This window comes from Mustela erminea, chromosome 4 (assembly GCF_009829155.1).
Source record: "Mustela erminea isolate mMusErm1 chromosome 4, mMusErm1.Pri, whole genome shotgun sequence".
In the NCBI taxonomy this organism is placed as follows: Eukaryota; Metazoa; Chordata; class Mammalia; order Carnivora; family Mustelidae; genus Mustela; species Mustela erminea.
This window is the reverse complement of record NC_045617.1, coordinates 16,341,796-16,368,462: the sequence shown is the minus strand read 5'-3', so window position 1 is coordinate 16,368,462 and position 26,667 is coordinate 16,341,796. Positions and strand designations below refer to the sequence as shown.

Below are 26,667 nucleotides of genomic sequence, written 5' to 3'. Positions count from 1 at the left end.
CCAGATGCTTAACCAACTTAGCCACCCAGGTGGTCCAAGTCAACTGAATTCTAAAATCCAGGCTCCAAGTCTCACTGGTTATACCAGCTTACAGAATCCAGTCTAACTGGTTTTCAGAACCAAATATTATAGGAATTAATCTTCCCTTTGGGAGGGGAAGAGTCCAAGATGGCAGAGAGTTAGGAGGCTTTAGATATGTCTGGTCCCTGGAATTCTGCTAGATAGCTATCATATCAATCTGAACATTTAGGAACTCAACCAGAGATCTAAGAAAAGAACTGCTGCAATTCTACAAATAGAAAAGCAACCACTTTCCGCAAGGCAAGAGTTGTGGAGAAGTGAATCCTGGGCTATATATGGAAAGATAAGCTACTGGGAGACTGGGGGGAGCCTCCAGAAGTCAGCTATCAGAAAGTGAGAGAGCAGCAGAGCACAGTTTGAACTTTTAGAGTCTATTCTGGTGAGGGACTTCTCTCCCTGAAAGGCACTCAGTTTCTGAAGTGGGGCAGAATTCTAGTTGGGACAGTGTGGTCTCAAGATCCCCCAGGTCACAGAAGGAAGGAGGGTCCCAAGCAGCAGAGCAGGGAAGCCAGCTGCAATCAGCAAGCTCAGGAGTGGCCTCTCAGACACATGTTGCCATATACCTCAAACCATAAACCATGGCATAGTCCGACATCTGCTGTCCAAGCAGGAGCCCATCAGGTGAAGAACTATGTGAGACCACCCTTCCTCCCCATAAAGAGTGTGGCTGGAACACACTGCATGGGTCTGCAGGGTTCAGAGACTGAAAACGGGGTTGTGTGCCTGAGAAAGAAACACTCCTGTACAGGCTGGTTAAGCAGAGAGGAATGCAGACGACAGAGACCAGGGAGATGGGAGTGATTGATTGATTCTCCTTGAGGGTGCAGAGAGGAAAAAAGACTCAGTTCGGGAGGCTGCTGTGTTCATTTTCATCTTCTAAAGCAGCAAGGAACCCCTTCAGAGAACAAAAGCCACAGAGAGCAATCTGGAGCAGAGACTTAGGCTGGCCCCCTAGCAAGGGCAGTATAATTCTGCCCTGGGAAAAGACACTTGAGAATCAATGCAATAGGTCCCTCGCCCAGAAATTCAACAAGAACATCCAGCCAAGACCAAGTTTGCCGATCAATGAGAACCTCAGAACTCCAGTGCTAGGGGAAAATAGTGCATAGAATTCATGGGATTTTTTTTCTCATGATGCCTTAGTCTTTCTAATTTTATTTATTTTTTCTTTCCTTTTCAACCAATTTCTTATTTTATCAACCCTTTCTTTTTCATTTTTATGGTTACATTCTATCCTTTCATTGTATGTTTCTTTGCAATATGGGGATGCAGTTTCTTCTAATAGAACAAAATACACACAGAATCTAGTGTATGGCTCTATTCTCTTCATCTGTCTGATTATAGTCTATTTTTTTAAAACTCTTCCTTGATTTTCATCTTTACCATTACATTCTATCCTTCCTAGTATACACTTCTATATTTGTATATATGTAAGTTTTTCTCCCATTACACTGTTGAGATGTAATTTCTTCTAACAAACAGGCCAAAATACACCCAGGAGATACTTACTGCTGTGTTCTGTTCACCTGGCTGTTTATATTCTCCCTCTCTCTTTCTTTCAGTTTCCGATCTCTCCTGATTCGTTTAGTGTATGTTTCCCTGGGATCATTGTTGCCATATCATTAAGTGACCTGTATCTCTGCTCCCCTTTCTCTATTCAGATGGTATTTAAGACCATTCTAAATGGCCTCAGAAGTTATTTTTTCCCTGGGCCTCTCCCATGTGCACATGAGGTGTACATAGTAATAAATGTACATTTCTTTTTCTCTTGTTAATCTCTCTTATGACAGGGGTCTCGGCCAAGAACTCAGAAGTGTAGTGTGAAAATTATTTATCCTCCCCTGCAATACTAATATTTAAAAAAAAAAAAAAAAAACTCTTTCATTCCCAATCTGAGGGTTTACCTGGTTTTTGCCATGGTGGCCATGAGAACATGGCCCTCAGGTCTTCAACTATAGGATGCTCACTTGACCACAGGCCCTGGGCCCCACTCTGAAGCCCATTGCTGTGGATGCACCAAGGTCACTCTTCCTAGGGCTGCTCCCAGCATGACAGGGTGCTAAGGCGGGCCTCTTTCTGGGAGGCACGGGACTCCTCTGATGGCCCCTTCTACCTAGGGACTCTCCTGAGACCTTGAGGTACTTTCCCTGGGATAGATGGCAGTATAGGATGCCATCACACAAACTCTGCCCCTCCTGCACTTGGGGTCTGAACCACTTTGATCTGAATGGTCTCACAGACCCCCCAGACTTCCACTATTATTCTCAAGGGGCTTCACCCATTGACATCCCTGCATGTTAATCCCAGCAAGGTTTCTGCCTCTTAAGACTGACCGTCAGATGGATTTATTGCCTGAAATTCTATGTCATTATATTTTAAGTTCTGATAACCACTAACATTGCACATTTCCTCTAAACATCAAAAGTGATAAGCTGGATTATGTAGTCATTGAGGCCCTTAAGTTCTTCTATAAATTCAAATTATTGAATTGGTTTTCATTGTATGTAAGTAATTTGGCAATGCTATAAAATGACATTATTTGTCCAGTCATAGCTCTGGAAAATAGAAATCGCATCAAAATGTTATTCATGGGCGCCTGGGTGGCTCAGTGGGTTAAACTGCTGCCTTCGGCTCAGGTCATGATCTCAGGGTCCTGGAATCGAGTCCCGCATCGGGCTCTCTGCTCAGCAGGGAGCCTGCTTCCCTATCTCTCTCTCTGACTGCCTCTCCATCTACTTGTGATTTCTCTCTGTCAAATTAATAAATAAAATCTTTAAAAAAATGTTTTTCATTAGTGAAATCTTGAAAAAGTTTCACATCTTCGGACTAATTCTTTTTTTTTTCCCCCAAAGATTTTTTAATTTTTTATTTGTCAGAGAGAGAGAGAGAGTGAGAGAGAACACACATAAGCAGGCAGAGTGGCAGGCAGAGGCAGAGAGAGAAGCAGGCTCCCTGCAGGGTGAGGATCCTGATGTGGGACTTGATCCCAGGACTCCAGGACCAAGGCCTGAATCAAAGGCAGTGGCCCAATCAACTGAGCCACCCAGGCATCCCAGTCTTCAAGCTAATTCTGAAGCTTTTATTCAGTTTACACAGGAATCCATAAGAAGGTAGAAAGCACCAACTCTTATCTGAAAGGTGTAGAGACGTAAAACTATCAATAAGCCAAAGTTCAAGCTTCTTTGGTAGACCGGTTCTTGAGTAAATTTCTCAGTCTCCCTGGAAGATGGTCCTGAGCTTCCTGCTTCTCAAGAGCACCACAATGTCCAGGAAGGGGACACTGTCTGTGTCATTGCAGCTGAATAGCTCCTCACAGACCTTTGCCTGCAGGCACACAAGTTCTCATATACACTAGGGACCCACTTGAAGGTCCAGCCGGATCTTTTGATGTAATAAAATAGGATATGGATTTACAACACCAAAGAAGAAGTAACTTTGCAAAACCAACATCGAATTGAAAACTAGTAAAGTCTCCAGATCTAACAGCCGGTTTATAGAAAATATTGTCAGCAGAACAATAGAAACAGGCACAGGGATTCAGGCAGCCAAGTCCAAGATATGAAAATTCTATAAGACCATCTTGTTTCTTCAACACATTAAGTACAAGGAGAAAAATAAGAAGGCGGAGCATAAAAATGAAACCAGGCTGTCCAGATCTGAACTGAGTCATGAGCGTGGAACGGAGCAAAGAGAGTGAGCACCGCTGAGGGAAACAGGTGGGGCCAGATGGGGAGAAAGGATCCTTTTAAGTCCCCCAGGCTCTGTGACTCCACAAGGAACCCTGAGAAGGGCGGGGCTGCGAGAGGGAGGAGCGTCCCTTCTCCATCTCTCCATCCTCGGCTCCGGATCCTCAACCTGATCCCCCTCCAGCTGTCTGAGGTTTAGGGACAATAGCAAATTCTCCAGACCACAAAGTGTGACCACTGCCTCCGGGTGCGTTCATTTGACAAACATTTTGGGGGCCCAAAATACCGTAAGCAGAGCATGGGGCTGGGTAGAGGGCGAGATGCAAGAGCACAAGACATTTTCTGCCCTCCAGGGCCGTACAGTCTAGCTGGACCCACAGGATAGTTAACAGAAAGCGAACAGGCAATGCTTCGGGACATGTGGTCAATGAATATGGGACATGTCCTTGTCGGAGGCCTTCTGTGAAGAAAGCAGGACTTAGCAATGGAGGGGTGAAGGGTGGGAGGGTTTGAAGGAGGAGTCCTAAATCAAGGCTCTGCTTTCCAGAATGTCCAGAGAGTGAGGGGAGCAGTGTGAGGAAGGATTGCCACTTTGGGGGGATAAGAGTCGAAAGTAGAGATTAGGCTGGGCTCTCCAGGACCTGAGTGGGAGCGGATTCCCTAGTCACTGCCTTGGGAATCCACAAGCCCCACTAAAACACATGTGGAAGACAGACAGACACACACACACCTGACTAAAGAAAGAGGAAAAGCCCTACGCATTTGGTTCCCAAGATGTAGAAAAGGATGGAAAGGAGCTGCGTGTCTTCCTTCACCAAGACAAAAGCGTTTCCAGCAGGAAATGAGACATAGCGGAGCAGGACCATGATGAATTCAGTGAGAGAGAAGAGACTGCGCTCTAAGAACAATCCCACAGCTGTGTTTGCAAGCCAGAGCACTAGCAAGGATGTCATCCAGGGACGCCCGGGGGGCTCAGTGGGTTAAGCATCTGACTGTGGGTGTCAGCTCAGGTCTGGATCTCAGAGTTGTGAGCAGCAGCCCTTTGTTAGGGGCCTACTAAAAAAAAAATAAATAATATTAATAAAAAGAAAATGGATCACCTAGGGGTCAGACACAGGCATTCTGTGACACCAGGCCTGAAGCCATTCCCTCCTCCTGACCCTCGAGGTCTTGCTCCTTGTTGGGAGATGGGACCCACAGCGGCAGATGCAGGAAGGAAAGAGGAGATTCTGGGCTCAGGACTCACCCCCATCATGTATTGGCATAGCACTGCTTGTGTGGACTTCTTTGGTGACCCCAGGGACCTGGAATTTAACAGTTCTAAATGATAAAACCCCTCCCCCCAGCCGGTGACATGCAGCCCCTTGAACTGTTTCTGGGCAGTTTGGGACTCAAGAGTTGTCTGTCGGCTACAGGGTGCAAGGGCCCCAGCCTTTCTCTGCAGGGTTCTCAACAGCCAAGGAGGCAAATGCAGATCGAAAAGTGAGCAGGAACACAACTTTCAACCTTGCTCACCCACTGTTCTCTCTTACTCTCACTGTCCAAGGGCAAACTCTTTCCCCAATTTGTCATTTAACAGACCCAACTTGGTTTTCCGTTTTAGTAATTGCAGAGAGGGCCTTCCTGCTCTTCAGTACTCACCGGTGTATCATGGTTTCATTGTTTTACTCACCGGTGAATCTTCGTGGATCTTCTTCCCTGTCTCACACACGTCTCCTTTTTTTTTTTTTTTTTTTTAACTGTTGCATAGGATGTCCTATGGTCTGCACTCAAAACTTGGAAAATATTTTGTTAAGGAGACTGGTTCTTTTTCTCCCTGACTTCCTCAGTCTAATTCATTGGAGAATCCATTCTATGTCATGAATAACTACTCACCTATGCATTTAATCAGGTTCCTGCTCTGTGTCCTCTGTCAGCAGGGATGAAATTCTCACTGAGGTCGGTTCCTGTGACCTGTGGTTCATATGAGGAACTATATTTGGCACAGAGCCTGGGGCCACATTGAATGAAGAGATGAGGTCAGCAAGGGCTGCCAGTTTCCCCTGCCTCCCCAGCTCCCGGTCCTCAGCCCTGCCACACTGCCTTGTAGACACTTATTAAACACATGTATATTCAGTAAATGTCCCTTTTCTGCTCTTAATGAAAAGGGCTATCAGTCCAACATCATCTATAGATGAAAAAATCATGGACTGAATGGTTTTGGGGGAACAGGATACTCACATAGAGCATAAATTTTGACTCACATTTTAAAAAAGCATTTATTCATTTATTTTAGAGAGAGAGCACACATGCTAGCCCGAGTGAGTTAAGGGGAGGGTCAGAAGGAGAGGGAGAGAAACAAGCTCCCCATTGAGCTCAGAGCCTGACTCAGGGAGCTCCATCCCACAATCCTGAGATCGGGACCTGAGCGAAGACCAGGAGTCAGACACTTAATGGACAGAGCTACCCAGGGCCACTCCACCCACATCTTTAACATGCAAATGTCACACAACCAAACTCAGCTGTTATCACCATTATCACCATCATTTTTGTGAGTCTTTGTATCTGTTGACATTCTGGAGACTGGCTTGGGACTCACTTACCTGGCTTCCTTTTACCCTGGCTGAACAAAACCTCCACCTCCTTATGTGTGCAGCTGTGAGGTTGCCACAGTCTGTATTTTAAGCTCTCAGTCCAGTGGTGGCCATGACCAAGACCACCTTAATGTTCTAGTTCTCAGCTGGACTAACCTTCAAATAATCTCCTTCCTGGCTCCAGGCTCCTGGTCTCCCTTTTCTTAGAATATTTTATTTATTTTTATTTTTTCCTTCTACCTTTTAAGTAGGCCCAATGCCTAGTATGGAGTCCAACACAGGGCTTAAACTCATGACCCTGATATCAAGTCCCGAGCTGCTATCAGCAGTCAGATGCATAGTTTTACCAAGAGTGAACCACCCAGGAGTCCCTAGAAAGCTTTTCTAAAAAAACTTGTAACTTTAAATTCTTTCTCCTCTTAACAGATTTATAACCTATGGATATCTTTCTTAAGGCCCCGGGAGCCATCTTTTTCAAATGTGAACATTAAAGGAGATGGGGTCCTCACCTCCCAGTCTCTGCAGGAGGGAAGGAGCTTTTGTTTGATAAGAAGACCATCAACTGGGAGGCTGAACCAACAGAAACATTTTCTACTTCCTCTTTCTTTTTTCTTTTTTTTTTTTTTGGAAAGAAGTAGCATGATTTTATTGAAAAGTTTTAGTACAGGTTTGGATGATCTTAAAATCCTCTATTCTAAACCAATGCGAGCACTGCAAATGATAGACTCCTGAATCTAGTGGGCATCTAAGCAGAGGTGAGTTCTAGCAGGAGCATCTGCAAGTTGAATAATGCACTTTCAGTTGGAGGATGAGCAGTGTTGGTGTATGTGGATTTCGGTGGCTCCCTTTTACTGGATACACATGAGTCCAGCTCCATTCAGCTGAGTTGGACAGAAGAGATACATCTGGTGGTTTCCCTTAATGTTTGCACACAAGCAGCAAGGGCTACCCATGTTTTAGGATCAGGTCAGTCCTGAAGCCACCTTCACCTTCTTGAACTGAAACCATCAAATACTTGAGGTCTACATGGCCACTGTGTGGGGCCAAGTCTAGTAGGATTAGCTAATATATCAGAACTACTGAAAGAGATTATGCTGAGTGAAATAAATCAAGCAGAGAGAGTCAATTATCATATGGTTTCACTTATTTGTGGAGCATAACAAATAGTATGGAGGGCAAGGGGAGTTAGAGAGGAGAAGGGAGTTGAGGGAAATTGGAAGGGGAGGTGAACCATGAGAGACTATGGACTCTGAAAAACAATCTGAGGTTTTTAAAGGGGCGGGGGGTGGGAGGTTGGGGGAACCAGGTGGTGGGTATTGGAGAGGGCACGGATTGCATGGAGCACTGGGTGCTGTGCAAAAGCAATGAATACTGTTACGCTGAAAAGAAATAAAAAATTTTTTAAAAAAAGAACTACTTGAAAAAACAAGGGAGGCTAAAAGAAACAATCAGTTGTTAATTCAATAATGATAATGCAAATTTTATCTAAAGATAATTCTGAAACTAGCTCTGTATTTTAGCATCAATCTTAAGAGGAAATAATATTATGTTTAAATCAACTTTTTTGAGTCATGTCAACGTGTCTATGTTTGTATGCTGACGCTGCCTACCTATGCGAGTCTGTAACTGCATTTTCATTGGTCTGTGCGTAGAAATTCAGATATAGATAACCCTCATTTATGGAAACTAAAAATTACATATATCTGAGTAGCCTCCTTGCATGATCAAATCAACTCTTCCTAGATAGAGTCAATCTAAATGACATAGCTGACTCTACCAGGCTAGAATACCATTGTTTATCTCAAAAACCATTTTAAGGAACAGAAAAATGCTAGTCTCTGCCAAGACCAAAATGAACATTTTTCTCCCAGTTCTAGAGAATGGATGTCCATGATCAAGATGCAGGGCAGGTTGGTTCTCCTGAAATGTATCTCCAGGTCTCCCACATGGAGGCCTTCCTGCTGTGTCCTCACATGGCCTTTCCTCTGTGTGCACCCACTTCTGATGTCGCTTACCCTTCTCAGAAGGCACCAGTCCAACTGGATCAGGACCCCACCCGTGTGACCTCATTCATCCTTACTTACCCTTTACAGACCCTGTCTCCAAATACAGTTACCCTGGGGGTTAGGGCTTCAAACTATGGCTCTTCAGGGGATATGGTAGAGTCTGTAACAGCAACTAAGTTTGATGGGAGCCACTAATTACAGAGTGGTCTAATTACAGAGAAGTACATTTAAAACTTTGGAAATAATTCCATGTGCTCAACACAGCCTTTTGCTCAACCTCCAGGATTTTACCACTAGCTTCCCCACCTCTTAACCACCCCCCCCCCGCCCCTTGTTTCAGTGGAGCGAAGTTCAGGCTGAGTACAGGCCTCCCTCCCCTATTACAGCAGCCTTCAGTAAAGTCTTCCTGGTCTGTTCAATGGTGTCTCGTGCACTTTTTCTTTCACAATTGGTATGTACAGATGTAGTCGTGTTCTCTTTCCTACTAACATCCATGGTAAGTTTCTGCATACCTTCCTTCTAAATGTTACCCTGTTTCTTATGGGTGTCTGTGCTATATTTACCAGAAATTACCTTATTCCTTCAGAGCTCTAAGGGAATTATATTGTATTGGTGCCAAAATAATTTTAGGAGTAAGTTTCACTCCAACATTATAAGATAATTTGAAAAACACGCAGAGGAATTCTAGAATTTTATAGTGAACACCAGTATACTGATCCTCTATGATGCTACATTAACATTACACTAGACATGCTTTATCACAGATTATTCACCCACTCATTCTTCCCTTCTTCCTTCAAGGTATCCTCTTTTCATGCATCTCAAAGTGGAAAACATTACAAAATTGGTCCAAATGCTTCAGCATGCATGTCCATAACTAAAGTTCTTGTCTGCCTCTGAATGTGACCAAAAGGAATTAGTGAATATTAGGATAACCATGTTGTCATAAATCATAAATATCAACAAGGAACTACAACGTACTCATCCTAATAAAATATTAGTTAATGCTAGTCTATTACTTTCCAAGTTTACTGAGATCCTTCTAATTTGATGCTCAGAGTGTTTCTGTGTAAATGTAATCCCCTCTTGTTGGCTTCTGAAATTATGTGAGGGAAGTTGTGTGGAGCAAGCCAGATGTCTGTGCCCCACAGAGAAGAGGAAGGGTAAGCCAGTGGAGAACAACACATCAACACACTTGTACTGCATACCCAGTGCAGCCTACTTGCTGATTGCTACCCTCATGCTTATCTTTGTACTGTCTCTGGCTCATCCCTTTGTCTAGATTATTTTTTCTGTCTGAACAAGTGGTAAAATTCTTATAGGGCTCAGATAAGGTCACCCAAGTTTTCCGAATTATTTCTGATGGAATTAACTTCCCCTTTTCTATGTTGGTAAGAGTTCTGGCTGCTGTGAGAATACCATCCAGTGTTCTAGGTGCATGGAATTCTAGCTGGCTCTCACCCTGGGTTCATTAGTTCTCTTCCTCAGAGAAAATGGAACATTCTTATTGCCTTGACTCTCTAAGAGAAGATCTTAAGCATTGTAGATGTTCAGTGAATGTTTAAGAAATTGATGTATTGAATTACTTTGGACATAGCAGGTGCTGAGGACAGCCTCTCCTTGGTGTTAGGGAGTTGACAAAAGCCTTCACTGGATGTCTCTCAAGCCTACAATCCATGGCCCTAACCATGTCTCTGTTTTCCTGAGCACCCCCCGTTCCTCACTGAGTCTCCTCTTGATCTAGTCTCCTCTTGATCTAACTAACTAGGTATATAAAAGCTCCTGCTCTTTCCTCAGAAATTTCATATCTTGGAAAACCTTGGCTCTGAAGGGGAGAGAAGAGCCCTGATATTTCACTTTTCTTGGAGTCCCTACTCACAGATTCCACAGATGTGATGAGGCTCCTGTGACAGTTTCTTCAAAGCTCTTCAGGCTTTCCCTGAGTCATATAACAATGTGCTCCCAGCATCCACCTACTTCCCCTTTGCAAAGCCATTTGCACAGTTTGTTCCACTTCCAAGTACAAAAATCTGTGAATTATGATATTGAATTGCACTGAGACTGTGAATTGTGGCATTCTCTATGTCTGACAATGGGGGAAGGTCTGAGGGGTGCAGAGACTGGGGAGATCCTAGCCCCAAGTGGAGTTTCCTTAGGTCCTTCAACAAGTGCAGGTTTCTCTGCTGAAAACCTGAGGATCATGGGAAGACCAGAGAGTTCAGCTCAGTTCAGTAATAATCAAAATAATGGGCAGATGGGTTCCTGGGTAACTCAATGGATTAAACATTTACCTTTGCCTCAGGTTATGATCCTGGAGTCTTGCATCCGGATCCCTGTTCAACAGGGAGTCTGCTTCTCCCTCTGCCCTTCAACCCACTTGCACTCTCTCTCTCAAATTAATAAATAATGGCTTAAAAAAATGGGCAGTCATTGTTTCACTTTGTTTCTCCATTGGACCACAGGAGCTGTCTCTTAGCTATGACCCTAGCCATTGCCAGCTCTTACAGTGAATATTGAAGGCACTCTCCATCAATCCCCTGTCTTATCCTACTGGTTCCGGGTACATGGAAAAAAATATTTCCTTATGTTTTCCTCAATCCCAGTGACTCAATTCAATTCAAATGACTCCTGTTGGAGGCATTCCTTCTGGATTCTGACTTCCACTCCCCTTGTGTACTGTGACCCCTGTCCACAGGGACAGCCCTGTGAAGACAAGAATGGCCCAAGTAAAGGAATGGTGATCTACAAAATGGCTCTTAGTGATTCTGGCCTCCTGGTACCCATGCCCTGTGTAATCCCCAGCCACACTGAACAGGGATGATGGGTGCAGCTCTCAGGATAGAATGCAAATACTAAAACGTGGCTTTCAAATCTACATCACAAAAAACATTGATGTTTTCACCTTTCTGTCTTGGTTTTTGCACTCTGGGGAAAGCCAAGTGTTGTGACTTTTTTTTTTTTTTAAGATTTTATTTATTTTCGGGTTACCTGGGTGGCTCAGTGGGTTAAAGTCTCTGCCTTCGGCTTAGGTTATGATCTCAGGGTCCTGGGATCAAGTCCCGCATCAGGCTGTCTACTCAGCAGGGAGCCTGCTTCCCCGACTCTCTCTCTGCCTGCCTCTCTGCCTCCTTGTGATCTGTCCCGCTGTCAAATAAATAAATAAATAAATAAATAAAATCTTTTTTAAAAAATTTATTTATTTGAGAAAGACAGCAAGAGAGAGAATGAGAGAGTACCAGCAGGGGGAGGGGCAGATGGAGAAGGAGAAGCTGACTCCATGCCGAGCAGAGAGCACAACACAGGGCTCCTAGGATCTTGGCCTGAGCCCATGGCAGATGCTTAACTGACTAAGGCAACCAGGGACCCCCCAACTGTCATCTCCTTGATAGCCCTTTAGAGAATTCCTTGTCATGAAAAGCTGAGGTCTCCTGCCAACAGCTCTAGAAGGGATCCAGCTTAGAAGCACTATCCAACCTATATGCCCTATATCCCCACCTGTAGTCCCAGTCAAACGCTCTGATGAGAGCGACCTCAGTTAACACTTGACTGCAGCCTCATGGGGGACTCTGAGCCAGAACCTGCGTGTGCTCCTGCTCCTGAATTCTTGACCCACAGAAACTATGGAGGAGATAATAAATGATTATTGGTATTCTAAGCCACTAACTTTTGGGGGAAATGAAATGTAATATAATATAATTTATATAAGGAAATAATTCTTCCATGTACCCTGAACCAGTAGCACAATGTAGGGGATCAATAGAGCATGCCTTCAATAGAATAGATCTGGCAATTCCCAGGGTCCCAGCTAAGCTCCCGGTGTTTCAGGAGAGAAAGAAAATGACACAATAACAACCCATGGTTTGTTTAGTTTTTTAAATAAGATTTTATTTATTTTTTTGAGAGACAGCGAGAGCTCAAGAGGGATGAAGGGCCAAGGGAGAAGCAGACTCCCTACCAAGCAGCTAGCTGGATGCAGGACTCGATCCTTGGATTCCAGGATCATGACCTGAGCCCAAGGCAGATACTTAACCCACTGAGCCACCCAGGTGCCCGTCTGCTCATTGTTTTCATTACTACTGAGCTGAGCTGAACTCTCTGGTCGTCACATCATCCTTGGGTCTTCAGGAGAGAAACCTGCGTTTGTTGAAAGACCTAGGGAAACTCCACTTGGGGCTAGGCTCTCCTCAGTCTCTGCACACCTCATACCTTCCCCCACTTTCAAAGTTAGAGAATGTCACAATTCACAGTCTCAATGCAATTCCATATCATAAGCCTCTCCTCGTGGCAATCAGGGTATTTTTCCCTATATATTTTTTTCCAAAACAAAACAAAACACCTTAAAATGAATACATTTACTTTGTTTTAGTAGGATGTACTTGGTTCTCCAAAACCTAAAGGAACTAATATTTTTACTGAGGGAGACTGACAGTACCACTTGTTTGACCACACTGGTCAGAGACGTTAAAACACAAAAGAAGCCATGCTTGATTCTCTCCAGGAGGGGAGTGAAGACTACATGGGAGATAAATCCTGGGAATTTATGGGAATTATGGAAGTTACAGGAATGGGAATATAATATTTAGCCAGGTGGGACAAGGGGAAAGTGATTTCTGGGGAAAGAATGAAGGCAAACTAAGGATCTTACGGGCATTTTTGAGTCAAAAGTCTTGAGATCAGGATGACTGGACGATGAGTCACTGTAGAAGAAGATCTTATAGCAAAGAGAGGTGTCAGGAGAACAGGTGGGAAATATCTGGAGTCATAGATGCTGCACAGAGAAAATCCACAAGACATTCTACCAATAATACATCCATCCATACATTCATACATACAACCATACGTCCTTTTGTATATCCATCCATTCATCCATCCGTCCATCCATCCATCCATGCATATATCCACACATCCATTCATCCATCCACCGATCCAGCCAGTCAGCCATCCATCCATACATCCAATCATCCATCCACCATACATATATTCATACATACAATCATCCATCCACACATACATATATCATACACACATATCCATACATACATTCATCCATCCATCCATCCATCCATACATACATACATTCTGCATTTCCTAACATATATTTTCTCTCTCCCCACCCCAAGCACAAAAGGGGTAGTTTACAGCATTCTTAGTATTCTAGGTCCAGAACCAGAGACTGTTTCGTGACACATCCAAGGTGCTGTATGAGCCACTCTGCCATCGGCATACATTCCAGCAGATTTAATGGTACTTGAAGTATCAATGGTAGATAGGGATGTTATTGGTTTCTACAGATCTTTTTTTCATTTCTCACATGGGAACAGGTTTTATTTAGATTGAAAGTTTTTCATTTAAACTTTTAGTTTGAGATAACTATACAATGAATTCATAGACAGCTCTTACAAATAATATAGAGATGCCCCAGGTATTCTTTCCCTAGTTTCTCCTAAGGGTAACAAATTACAGATACTGTAGTACAATATCATACCCAGGATATTGACATGGATACAATGCATATCTTATTCTAAGTAAAGATGATACTGGAGCCTTTGGCAAGCTTCTAGGGGTAAGGCACAGTGTAGGCCTCTTAGGATGGGGAGCAAGGCCCTGCCATCACCTACATAGAGCTACTCTCTTTTTGAAAAACCAGTCTTGGCCTGCCCAGGGCCCTCATGGGGATGGAACACTGACCTTGGGCCACTGAGTCACCAGGTGACCCGATCTGCCCCTCATCAGCTGGATGATTTCTTGCCCATCAGCCTGAGGGTGGTAAACACAGCAGCCCTCCATCATCAAATGGAAGTGATAGGTACATGATCTGGCCTGATCAGGCCCTAGGGCACAAGCAAGTTCCCTGAAGAAGTTACCTGAATGCTCGTGGTCCCCACTCCTACCCCACAGCTTCCTCTCTCTCAGTTTATATCTACGGCCTCATGGGAAGCTCCCAACTATCGGTGACAAGAGAAAAGAAGACAGGGGCCGAGTTTCCAGATATTTCAGTAAGATCCACAGTTCCCTCCTGAAAGGGAAGAGCTTCAGCATTATAGACCTTCTCCAGACTATTCCTGAAGGACAGTGGGTGAGGGAAATGTTCTCAGTGGGCACAACACTGGGTGGTACCCCAGGTGGTACACTTTGCTGGGAAGGGGAAATGCACACGTATGCAATGTGATGCCCATTTCAATGGTTTGGCTGGATGGCCAGGGACTTGGAAAATCCAAATGGAAACTTGTGACATAGAAATTTGGGGGAGAGGTTTGTGGATAGAATTCTCTGAGAACAGAAGGATATTTGTGTCCCACGGGAATGCTCCCCAAAGAGTGACCTCAGAAGAGGAGGATTTTAGGATTCAAGTTGCTAGATGACCATTCTGGGGCTATCAGTCAGCCTGTTTCCCTGGGGACAGCTCTTATTGCCCAGTGGGCTCAGAACAAAGGGGCAGGAATGGATGTCAGGCATGGGCTTAGCAGCACAGACCTGCGTTCACCGAGGCTGAGGGGGCCATGCCCACTGCTGAGTGCCCAGCCTGCAAGCTGCAGAGACTGACGCTGTGCCCTGATATGCCACCATTCCCCGGGATGATCAGCCCACTGGCAAGTTCATGACCCTGCACCACTTTCATCACAGTAAGGCACAGCGTTCCTCTTTTTGAAATAGATACTCACAGTGGCTATTGGATTGTCTTTTTTGCCTGCAATGATTTTGCCAAAACTACCATCCATGAACCTACATAATTCTTTACCCCACCCTCACTGTCTTCCCTGCCCTGCTGCTCTGATCAAGGAACTCGCTTCACAAGAAAAGAAATGTGGTGGTGGGCCCATTGCTCATGGACTTACTGGCCTTACCATGTTCCCCATCCTTCAGAAGCAGCTGGCTTGGCAGACTCTTGGACAGTCCCACTGCTGGCTAGGTAGTAATGCATTGCAGGAGTGAGGTCAACTCATCCAGAAAGAAGGCTGTAGATGCTGTGAGTGCAACTCCTCTCCCTGGGATTAAACCCTGGACCCTCTCCTCTTAGTACCTGGATGGACCCCTCTTCCAGTTGGCATCTCACTGGGAGTCTGTGCTGTTCTCACCCAAATGGGAGTAATGTCAGCCACAGGTGTGACTGCCCTCTGCCCTCCCCCCCACCCTCCTGACCTGGCAAATAATCTGTGTGGAGTTGGGCTGAGTTTTCTAAAACCCTCCAGCATGGAGAAGTCTTTTTTTTTTTTTTTTGGTTTTGGTTTGTTTTTTTTTTTTTTTTTGACAAACAGAGATCACAAGTAGGCAAATGGGCAGGTGGGGTGAGGCGAGTAGGCTCCCCGCTGAGCAGAGAGCCTGATGCCCAGGACCCTGGGATCACAACCTGAGCGGAAGGCAGAGGCCTTAAACCACTGAGCGACCCAGAAGCCCCCAGCATAGAAAAGTCTTAAGCCTTGCTTCCCACCACGCACTCTTCCTCTCCTGCCCTCTGACTCCCATCTCCTGGCAGTATTTTTTTCAGGTAGAAATAATCTTTTCCATCTTCCTTTTGTCCAGAGGCCAAAGTCACCCTGAGGCAGGAGCAAAGCTGGGGAAGACTGATGAGAGGAGGGTAACCAGCAACAGGGTTTTTAACTGCCCATATGGTTTCTGGCCCCAGTCTTAACCCTGTCCCCTCTCCCTAATAGTTCCAACAGGAGTGTGGTAGACAATTTCTTCAGCAATCTGAGAAGGCTATGAGGAAACCTTGTCACAGGGCACTCTGGGATGCAGGCCAGCACCAAACCACCTGCTTACTCCTGCCAGGTCATATTTCAATCTTCTCTCCTGCCCATCTTTCCCTCTTCACCCCATTCTCCTCCCAATCTGTCTTTTCTGTCTTTATTCCCACTTTTCAAATCATCCTTCTTGTGGTGAGAAAGTATAAACTTCCAGTTATAAAATAAACAAGTCATGAGATGTAAAATATATAATATGGTGCATAATTATAGTTAATAATATACAAATATTGACTCTTGTACACCTCAAATAATATGTTACATGTCAGTAATATCACAATAAGTAACTTTAAAGGTAAATGAAAAGAAGGGATGATTCTCTTTTTGGTGCTATAGCAGTGGGATGACAGATTCTCTGGCTATTTTTATGGGTTGAATTGTGTTCCCCCAAAAGTTATGCTGAAATCCTAACTCCTGGTCTTGGGAAGGTGATTTTATTTGGACATGGGGTCTTTGCAGCTATATCCACATGAAGATGAGGTCATTAGGGTGAAACACCATCAGGTAGGACTGTTGTCCTACCTGAGACAAACAGGGAGGAAGTCAAGTGGATGCACAGAGGCAGAGAGGGCAGCCGGCCCTGTGACAACAGAGACAGACATCAGAGGGCAGCCGACCACAGCCAATGAATGCCAAGCATGGCAGGAAACACCCAAAAGCTGGGAGACAGAACAGGGCTCTGCAGATGCCTTGCTCTTAATGTTTCAGCCTTCAGAATGGGAATGAAAGAAAATTCCGTTTTGTATTATTTTTTCTTTTTGAATTTATTTTTTATTGAGATATAACTGATATACAGCATTATATTAGTTTCAGATGTACAATGTAGTGGTTGGATATTTGTATATATTGTGAAGTGGTCAGCACAATAAGTCTCGTTTCAAGATCCACTCTCAATAACTTTGAAATATATAACACAGAATCTTTAACTGCAGTGAACATGCTGTACACTATATACACATGACTTTTTTTTTTTTAAGATTTCATTTATTTATTTGACAGGAAGAGATCACAAGTAAGCAGAGCAGCAGGTAAAGAGAGAGAGGGCTGCAGGCTCCCTGCTAAACAGAGAGCCCTATGTGGGGCTCCATCCCAGGACCATGAGATCATGACCCGAGCCAAAGGCAGAAGCTTAACCCACTGAGCTACCCAGGCGCCCCTCACATGAATTTTTAAGTTCATAACTGGAAGCTAATACCTGTTGGCCTTAAGAAGGGAAGATACTGATAGTGGAAATGAAGATGGGAAAGATAGGGTGGTCAGGACAATGGGTGAAAGGGTAGCAGACCAGCAGCACCAGAAAGGACTGATATATTCTAGGAAATACGGCAGGAGGGGGCGGGTCCCGGGGCGGAGTCAAGCCCCAAGTGAGAAATGTTCTGCAGAAACCTCAGATCGCGGTGCAGTAGAGCTGCGATGAGCTTCCCGGGGCGAACGGGGTGGACTGGGGTCCCCAGCGGACGGGGTCTCGGCCTCCTGCTCTGGTTTTTCCTGCCGGTCTGTGCTACAGCAAGCTGCAGCCGTGAGTTCAGAGGTAGAACCCGGGGCGGGAGCGGGGTGTTGGAAAGTGAGCGGTCAGACCCGGGAGCGGAACCGGCGTCTGTGGAGCGTTTTTGGGTTTTCGTCTTCAGACCCGGTCTCCTCAGTTATTCCCTGCCGGCCGCTTTCTGCCTGGAGGGTGTCTGTGGGCGGTGGTCTCCTGGGCCAGGAGAGGGACCGAAAACAGAGGCAGCTTCTGGGCACCTGACGGGCTCAGTGGGTTAAGCGCGGAACTCTTGATGTGGGCTCAGGTTCTGCTCTCAGGGTCCCTAGATGGAGCCTTACCTGGGTCTCTGTGCTCAGTTTGAGCTCTGTGGGAGATTCACTCTCTCCCTCTGCCCCTTCCCTTTGCACTTTCTAAATCAAGGAATCTTTTAAAAAGGCAGGGTGAGGAGGCAGAGGCGGGGGAAGAGGAAGCTGAGGGATAGTGAGAAACCTCAGAGGTTCTGCCAGGCGCAGGGGCCAGGAGCATGGTGGAGGGAGAGAGGGCCCCGCTGGAGATCTCTGGTCCTCCCAGTCGCTGGAGCCTCCCCTCAGAGACCAGCCTGACAGGAGTCCCCCAGCCCTAACTCTGGGCATGACTCAGGGCTTTCCCAGGGAGGGGACCGCCACAGGATCCTGTGCCTCAAAGCCTCTCCTGAAGTTCTCCTTGTATGAGTCACCATCCCCACTGCCCTCAACCAGTCGAAGTGGTTGGACTTGCCTACACACTTGGACAGTGGATTACCCCCTCCCAGCTCCCCGTGGGACTCCAGGCGCTCCTTCACCAGCACCTCCCAGCTCAGGGTGCACAGCTCTGATGTCCTCTGGCCAGGGACCTCCTCCTTCCCTGTCCCAGGAGCACACATGCCCTCAGCCTCTTTTACAGGGTGTGACTAACCCTCCTGTGAGTGCCATTGCTCCCCAGAACACTAGGGATCTCTTCCTGATATTCAAATCAGGATGTCACAAAGGGCACTAGAGCCTCTTTTCCCACAGGGCTCTGTGGGGTGGATGCTAAGGGTCCTGGGGCCCAAGGAGCTGGTCCTGCTGCACCTTCATCCATGGATTGTCTGTGGCTGCTTGTCGGCTACAACAGCATGTTGAGTGGTTACAGCAGAGTCCTATGCAATATTCAGTAGACACAGAAAATCTTTGCACCAGGCTGACACTTCAGTAAAAATCCAATAGGGTTCATCACATCCTTGCATCCTGAGAGAGGCTTTAAGGTTGGTACTCATCTCTGTCCTTGCATCCAGGATAAGATGCTTTTCTGTTTATTCATTTTCTTTGTAAAGAGTCCTCCAGACCGCTCCATGAGCGTAGTAGCAGGACATGATTTTAGTTTTGTGTTTGGCATTTCTTGCTCTATCTGTCTGTCATATGCACTTCTCTGAGTCTTCTATCTCAACCTCAGTCTTCTATCTTCTAGCCTTGGCAATGCCTGCTGCTCTAGTCTGTGACATGTGGACCACCCTTTCCAGGCTTTCAAGGCCCATCCTATGGGGAGGTTATCAGGATCTCCAGGGCCTTGCTGAGTGCTGTGACCCATGATCCGGAACTCCCTCATCTGACTTTGGATTCTGTCCTCACCCTGTCCCCACCCGGCCCCAGCTCCTCAGGAGCAGCCCCCTCCATGCCCCTCATCTTCCTACAGGACACTGGCCTACCTCCTGACAATCCTCTGACATGCAGACCTCTTCTTGCCATAGCCAGCCTGGCCTGTGCCTGCAGTGGGTAGAGACTGAGAGATGCTGGGTGTCCACCTGGTAGGCATGGGTCCCTTTCTGGGGCTGTGTGACTTCCTGCCAAGCAGAGACATCCTGATCCAATCCCAACAGGGGAAGAGCCCCAACCTCCAAGGCTATGGGGAGCCATATTACAGGGACAGTCCTTACTCTGCCAGGTCAGCCCTCCTGGGGGGTAAGGGGAATTGCTGTCACCTGGCTGGCAGCGGGGTGCCTGCCACTCTTTCTCTTCCAGCCCCAACCTCCACCTGTGTCTTCTGTTCACAGATGCTCTTTCGCTTTACCAGTTTCTCCATCACATCTTTGGCTGGACCTGGACAACCGTGGTGTGAGATTCAAGGCCAGGTCAATGGAAACGAGTATCTTTATTATGCCTGTGGGACAAAGCGGGTCATACCCGTCGGTCCTTGGGGGATGCAGCTGAAGGACACAGCATTCTGGGACACACAGATGGACCCTCTGGAGGACCTGGGGGAAGAGCTCAGAAAGAAAGTGCTGGACATCAGAGCAGAGTTTGTCACTAAGAGCAGTGAGTCCAAAGGCCTAGGGCAGAAAGAGAATGCTTTGGCAGGGCTGGGGAGCTATGGTGTTCATGTAAAACTTTGAAGTGGGTCCCACACATGCGTCCCAGCAACCGGAGCAGGCAAGGAGGCCAGAGCAGGACGGGGAGGGCAGAAGGGGAGCTGAGGAGTGTGCAACGGGTGGGGCAAAGGATTGGTCAAGACCAGAGGCTGACCTGTTTCCGCTGTTGGGGGTGGGGGTAGATTCTGTCACCATGCAGTGCAGTCTGATGTGTGAGCGTGGGGCCGATGGACACACCAGAGGATCCTGGTGGTTTGCCTTCAATGGACAGTTAATCCACATCTTTGACCTGGAGGACAGAAAGTGGACAGTGGTTCCTCCTGGAGGCCAACAGTTCAAGGGCACGTTGGACAATGACGGAGAGCTGACCAAGCCTCTTGTGCAGAAGTCAAACGGAGATTGTAAGAGCTGGCTTTAGCAAGTATGGGAGCACTGCGATGAAACGCATGAGACCACAGGTAACTCAGAAGACCAAGTTGCTGATTCTCCTGAAATGACCTCGACCTACCCCACAGTGTGTGTGTGTGTGTGTGTGTGTGTGTGTGTGTGTGTGTGTCTGAGAAGAGAGAGAAGTTGATCCATCCATGGGAAATTCTTCTTGGCAAAATAATGGCTATAGGAATGTTCTAGAATTCTTCCTTTCCCTTCTCACCTACTGGAATCACTTCTTCGCTGCATACACCTTTGTGTTCGGCTTTTTCTTAGATTTTTTACTGGCCCCAAACGGGAGCATCAGTCTGTTTCCAGAGATGGTCTTGTGTTCCTTTATCTGAGAATTACTGTCTTTTTCATGTCACCTGGTGTATTGTCAGAAATCCTTCAGTGCCACCTGGACTGTCAGCTCCTCAGAGGTGGTAGCTGTCACCATCCTTATCCTGCATCACCTCCTGTCTGTCACAGCAGGAGCGACTGCTTACATTGCAAACCCTGCTTCCCCTTTTGGCGGGAGGAGCCCCTCCGGGACGGGCACATCTCTTCCTCCCTCCCGACATCAGGACTGGTCACAGCAGCCGCCACAAGGACAGTGATAGACACCATCTGCCTGGTAGGTTGCACCTGCAGGAGCTGAGGAAGCTTCCCCCAGTTTGGGGTCCTGACTGAGGCTCTTATCCTAGCATTTTCATTTCAGTGTCACCAGCCACATGACAAGATACAGCCCCAGGCAAGGCCACGGCCATCGGACCCTGCACCTGGATCTTTCCCCTGCTGCTCAGCTGTGCGGTCATAATGGGCGTCCTTGTCGGAGACCACTAGATCCACAGGTAGTGAGAGCAGATTGAGAGGGAAGGGAGGGGCAGATGGCCTGGTGTGAGCACAGGGAATGGTGAATTCCCAGCGTCACCCCTGCCCACTGCCTGAAGCTTCTCAGAGGGCAGTGGGACTAGATGAATGAGATCTCATATCATGTGTTGGCAACAGCTTGGACAAGCTCAACCCTGAGGTCTGATATGGCCTCAGTCACTGATAAGGCCACTGGGAAAAGGGAGGGGCCCAGACCACCGCTTAAGGCCTGTTGGTGCTAAAGGGATTGGGGGAAGTCAGGCCTGGCCCTGACCGGGTTCTCTATTGGAGAGAGTCAATTTGGGCCCAGGGTGGGTGGTGTGGGGACAGCAGGGACACACAGCATGGGCTGTACTCCCCTTTGAGACAGAGCAGTATGGCAGCTCCATGAGACATCTCAAGGAGAAGGGGACTCCATCCAGGCAGTTACAAGGACAGGGCCCAGGGTCTCATCCCAGGAAGAGGGAGTAGGAAGGCCTCTGCAGACCCACTCAAAGGACTGGATAGTAGTGCCGTGTTCCCCCAGAACGTGGCTTGGGTCTTTGCATGTGAAGCAGCATGTGGGCAGTAGAGACTGTGCGTGATGGGACTAGAAGGAGGTCAGTTCTCCGTGCAGCAGTGGGAACCCTGGCTGAGGCTGGTGCCGTCCCTGGCAGCCAGCTTCTTGCAGACCTCAGATCCTGAGCCCCTGAGCAGCCCCTGCTTTGAGCAGAGCTGACCTGGGGGATGGGCTAACTGCGCTCCCCTGGGAGCTCCCAGCTGAGCCAGACCAGGAATGGGGGAAGGATCATCAGACTAAGAGCTCTGTGTGCTGCTTGCAGGAGGAAGGGAAAAGAACTTTTGCCACAGGGTCCCCAAGGTTAGAGTCAAGTGCAGGCCCCTGTCTTCTGTCAGATCCCCCAGCAGGTCCTTTAGGATCTGCCATGAGAGGGAGCCTGGGAAGCCGAGTCACGTGAGCACATTGGTTTTACTCACTTTGGTCCTGAGCCCAGACCCCTGGTAACAGGGCCTGGGGCTGACTCCGTGATTTGGTTCAGGAGGGAGGAGTTTGTAAACATGTCTGGGCCCAGGGCTGGGGTCATGGCTTAGTGAGGACTGGGCTCTGGGGTGGAGAGTGCTGGTGAAGGGCAGCCCCAGGACAGGGGACCCAGGATTTCTTCAGCCTCTGAAACAAACACCTGTTCTGTTCTTAGGCTGCCAAGTCCACCAAGAAGCCCCTCAGTGCGGGGACCAACGCAGCGACTCTGCCTCTAGGCCAGCTGCTTTTGGATGAGCTGCCGTTCATCATTAGACCAGCAGCACTTCCAAGTTTACAAATCCAGAACCTCAGTCCAACCACCTGGTGCAGGACAGGGAACCTCCCATGTCCCTTCTTGCATTTCGTGCCTTTCCTGTTCAGCACTTTCCACTGGCATATTCTATGCTGTTTTCTCCCAGTGCTAAGTGATGGAATTCCTGCACTGAAGTGTTTAAATACTTGAACGGGGAATCTCTACAAAGAGAACACTTTCCTTCTTGTCCTTTGATTGTGCAATATCAGATTCTTCTAAGAGGACCATGTCATTGCAGACAGTATCATCACAAAGATATTTTTTGAAGCTCTAGAACCTCAGTGATTTTTTTTTCTATGTACTAAGAAACAGGCTCATTGACTTTTAAAGAGAATGACATATTGTGACTGTTTTTTTCAGTAAATTATGTCCAGGTATGTATATTTAAATAAATATTATCTTTATTATACAATATACTTAATTTGAAATTTTATTATTATTTTTTTCAAAGATATTGTTTATTAGAGAGGGAGAGAGATATCAAGCTGGGGGAAGGACAGAGGGAGAGGGAAAAGCAGACTCCCCACTGAGCAGGAAGCTGTTGTGGGACCCCATCCAAGGACCCTGGGATCATGACCTCAGCTGAAGGCAGACACTTAGCTGGCTGAGCCGCACAAGTGCCCCAGAATTTCTTTTATATCTCAAGAGAACACATGGAATTGTGTTCTTCCTCCACTGTATGGGGTAAATAAAAGTGTGATTCTGCTAGATCTGTTGTGGAGATAGAGAATTGAAGGATCACTCAGAAATCCGCTTTCCAGCAGCCATCTGTCCGTCTCAGACATGATCCTGACAGGCCACATACAAACAAATGTTCTGGAAATGAAGCAGTTGAGAATCTTTCTGAGTTTCCTGGATCCCCCACCACTGTCTCTCTTGTCATCCCTCCCCACCGACTCACCTCCTTCAGAGCACAGTGGGTCTTCACAGCAGAAACAGATCTGCTTCTAACAGTTGATTTATTCCCTCATGAGCAAAGGATTGGTATCCAGAATATACAAAGAGCTCCTGCAAATAAATATGTGTATGTCTGGCTCTCCTAAAACCAGTGCAAATGCTTAGAGCAAGTCACAGACAATAAATCAGCCTCAGAAATCACTGAACACATCCCAAGTTATCAAAATAACATGAAGAACAATGGGCTTGCTTTATACATGCATCAAACTGATAAGATTTTAAAGAGAGCTATAGCAAATGGTGGACAGGAAATGGAATAACAAGCAGTCTCTTGTGTGTTGGTAGGAGTTTAAATGGAATCACTCTGTTGCCATATACTTCACCCTATCCAGACAGTGATTGGTGTGTTCATCCCACTGCATGGCAATGCCAGTGTTAATTCGAAGCCGGAAATACATGGGGACCAAAAAGCAATAGAGATGTAGGATTGTTTACTGTGGTGCTATGTGTCATAGCAAAAAGTTAGCCATATGATATCCAACTGAGATACAATATATGCAATGTGTTAGGAGATTTCTGTTTCTTTCTACTTAAGACTAAATAATCTGAACATTTGTCAGTTAATGACACAAAAGTAAGCCAAAATACCAGATGAACAAAGCTTTCAAATATAGAGAACTTATGGGCAACATACTCTCCCAGTGGCCTCTTACCGCTGAATCTCTTCACCTACATTTACAGATTAAGCCAATATACCAAAAGGCAAATAAAACACTCTAACCCTCATCTTCAGCACATCCAGGAAATGGAAATGGAAATGGAAATGGAAATGAAAAATGTCGATCTCTTTGGCTGTATTGGACATTCCTGGAACAATACGAAGCAGAGTCTAAGGATGAGGAGGCCCTCAGGTACCATGAGACCTACTAGGAGATGATCCTGTGGTGACCCAAATGAATGTCCTGGTGTGGGGTATCCTAAAATGTCAGCATCAGGGGACATCACCAAAACTGGGAGGACATCAGTGTGACAGCTGAGATACCAGCCAATAGGATCCAGCAGTACATTAGAAGGATTTTTCACCATGACCAGGTGGTTGGTATTCCTGGGCTACAGGGATGGTTCAACATCCACGCACCAAACAATGTGATACACTACCTTCTTAAAATAAAGGACAAGATCCATACAATCCTCTCAAAAGATGCAGAAAAAGCATTTCAAAAGGTACAGCATCCTTTCTTGATGAAAACTCATCACAGTGTAGGGATAGAGGGAATATACCTCAGTACCATAAACATATATGGAAAGCTCACAGTGAATATCATTTTCAATGTGCAAAACCTGAGAGCTTTTCCCCTAAGCTCAGGAAGAAGGCAGGGATATCCACTCTGACCACTGTTGTTCAACATAGTCCCAGAATTCGTAGCCTCAGCAATTGACAATGAAAAGAAATAAGGAGCCATCTGAATCAACAAAGAAAAAGTCAAACTCTTACTCTTCACAGATGACATGATACTCTATGTGGAAAACCCAAAAGATTCCACCCCAAAATTGATAGCACTCATACAGAAATTCAGCAAACTGACAGGATATAAAATCAAGGCATAGAAATGAGTTGTATTTCTATACACTAACAATGAGACAAAAGAAGCAGAAATAAAAAAGGTGATCCCATTTATAGTTGCACGTTAAACCCTAAGATATGTAGGAATAAACCTAGCCAAAGAAGCAAACTACAGAACTATACAAAACTACAGAACACTTATGAGAGAAACTGAGGAAGACTCAAAGAGTTGGAAAAATGTTCCATGCTCATGGGTTGCAAGAACAAATATTGTTAAGTGTCTGCGCTACCCAGAGCAATCTACACATTCAGTGAAGTCCCTATGACAATAATATCACCCTTTTTCACACAGCTGGAACAAGTAATCCTAAAATTTGTATGGAACCAGGAAAGACTCCAAATAGCCAAAGCAATGTTGGCAAAGAAAATCAAAGCTGGTGGCATCACAATTCTGGACCTCAGACTCTATTACAAAGCTGTAATCCTCAACACAGTATAGTACTGCACAAAAACAGACACATAGTTCAATGGAACAGAATAGAGAGCCCAGATATGAACCCTTGACTCTATGGTCAACTAATCCTTGACAAAGCAGGATAGAATGTCCAATGGAAAAAAAAAGGCAGTCTCTTCAATAAATGGTGTTGGGAATATTGGACAGCCACGTGCAGAAGAATGAAACTGGACCATTTTCTATTTTTTATTAAAGATTTTCTTTATTTATTTGACAGAGAGAGATGACAAGTAGGCAGAGAGGCAGGCAAAGAGAAAGGAAGAAGCAGGCTTCCCATTGAGCAGAGTGCCCGATGCGGGGCTTGATCCCAGGACCCTGAGATCATGACCTGAGCTGAAGGCAGAGGCTTAACTACTGAGCCAGCCAGGCGCTCCCAAACTGTACCATTTTCTCACACTCTACACAAAAACAGCCTCAAAATGGATGAAAGACCTAAATGTAAGATAGGAATCCATCAAAATCCTAGAGGAGAACACAGACAGCAAGCTCTATGAGCTCGCCTGCAACAACATCTTATAAGACATGTCTCCAGAAGCAAGGGAACCAAAGGCAAATAAAAAAGTTCTAGGTTTTGTTGTTATTGTTGTTTTTTATTTATTTCAGAGAGAGAGCACAAGTAGGGGGAGGGACAGAGAGGGAGGGAATAACATACTCCCTGTTGAACAGGGAGCCCCATGCAGGCTTCGATCCCAGGACCCTCAGAATATTATCTGAGCAGAAGGCAGACACTTAACCAACTAAACCACCCAGGCATTCCATAAAAAACATTTGGATAGCAAAGGATCAGTCAACAAAAGCAAAAGACCATTACAGAATGGGAGAAGATATTGTAAATCACAGATAAAGGGCTATAATCCAAAATCTATAAAGAACTTACCACCTTAACACCCAAGAACAAACAGTCTAATCAAGAAATGAGCAGAAGACATGAGCAGACATGTCTCCAAAGAAGACATCCAAATGGCCAACAGACACATGAAAAAATGCTCTACATCACTCAACTTCAGGGAAATACAAATCAAAACTACCTAGAGATACCACCTCACACCAGTCAGAATGGCTAAAATTAACAAGTCAGGAAAGGACAGATGTTGGTGATAATGTGGAGAAAGAGGAACCATTCCTTTTACACTGTTGGTGGGAATCC

The 26,667-nt window shown here is 46.0% G+C and overlaps 1 pseudogene; it reads left to right on the top strand.

Annotated features, from left to right (window-relative positions):
- Nucleotides 1–17,494: 17,494 nt before the first annotated feature.
- LOC116588071 lies at nucleotides 17,495–22,913 on the top strand (annotated as a pseudogene).
- Nucleotides 22,914–26,667: the final 3,754 nt, after the last annotated feature.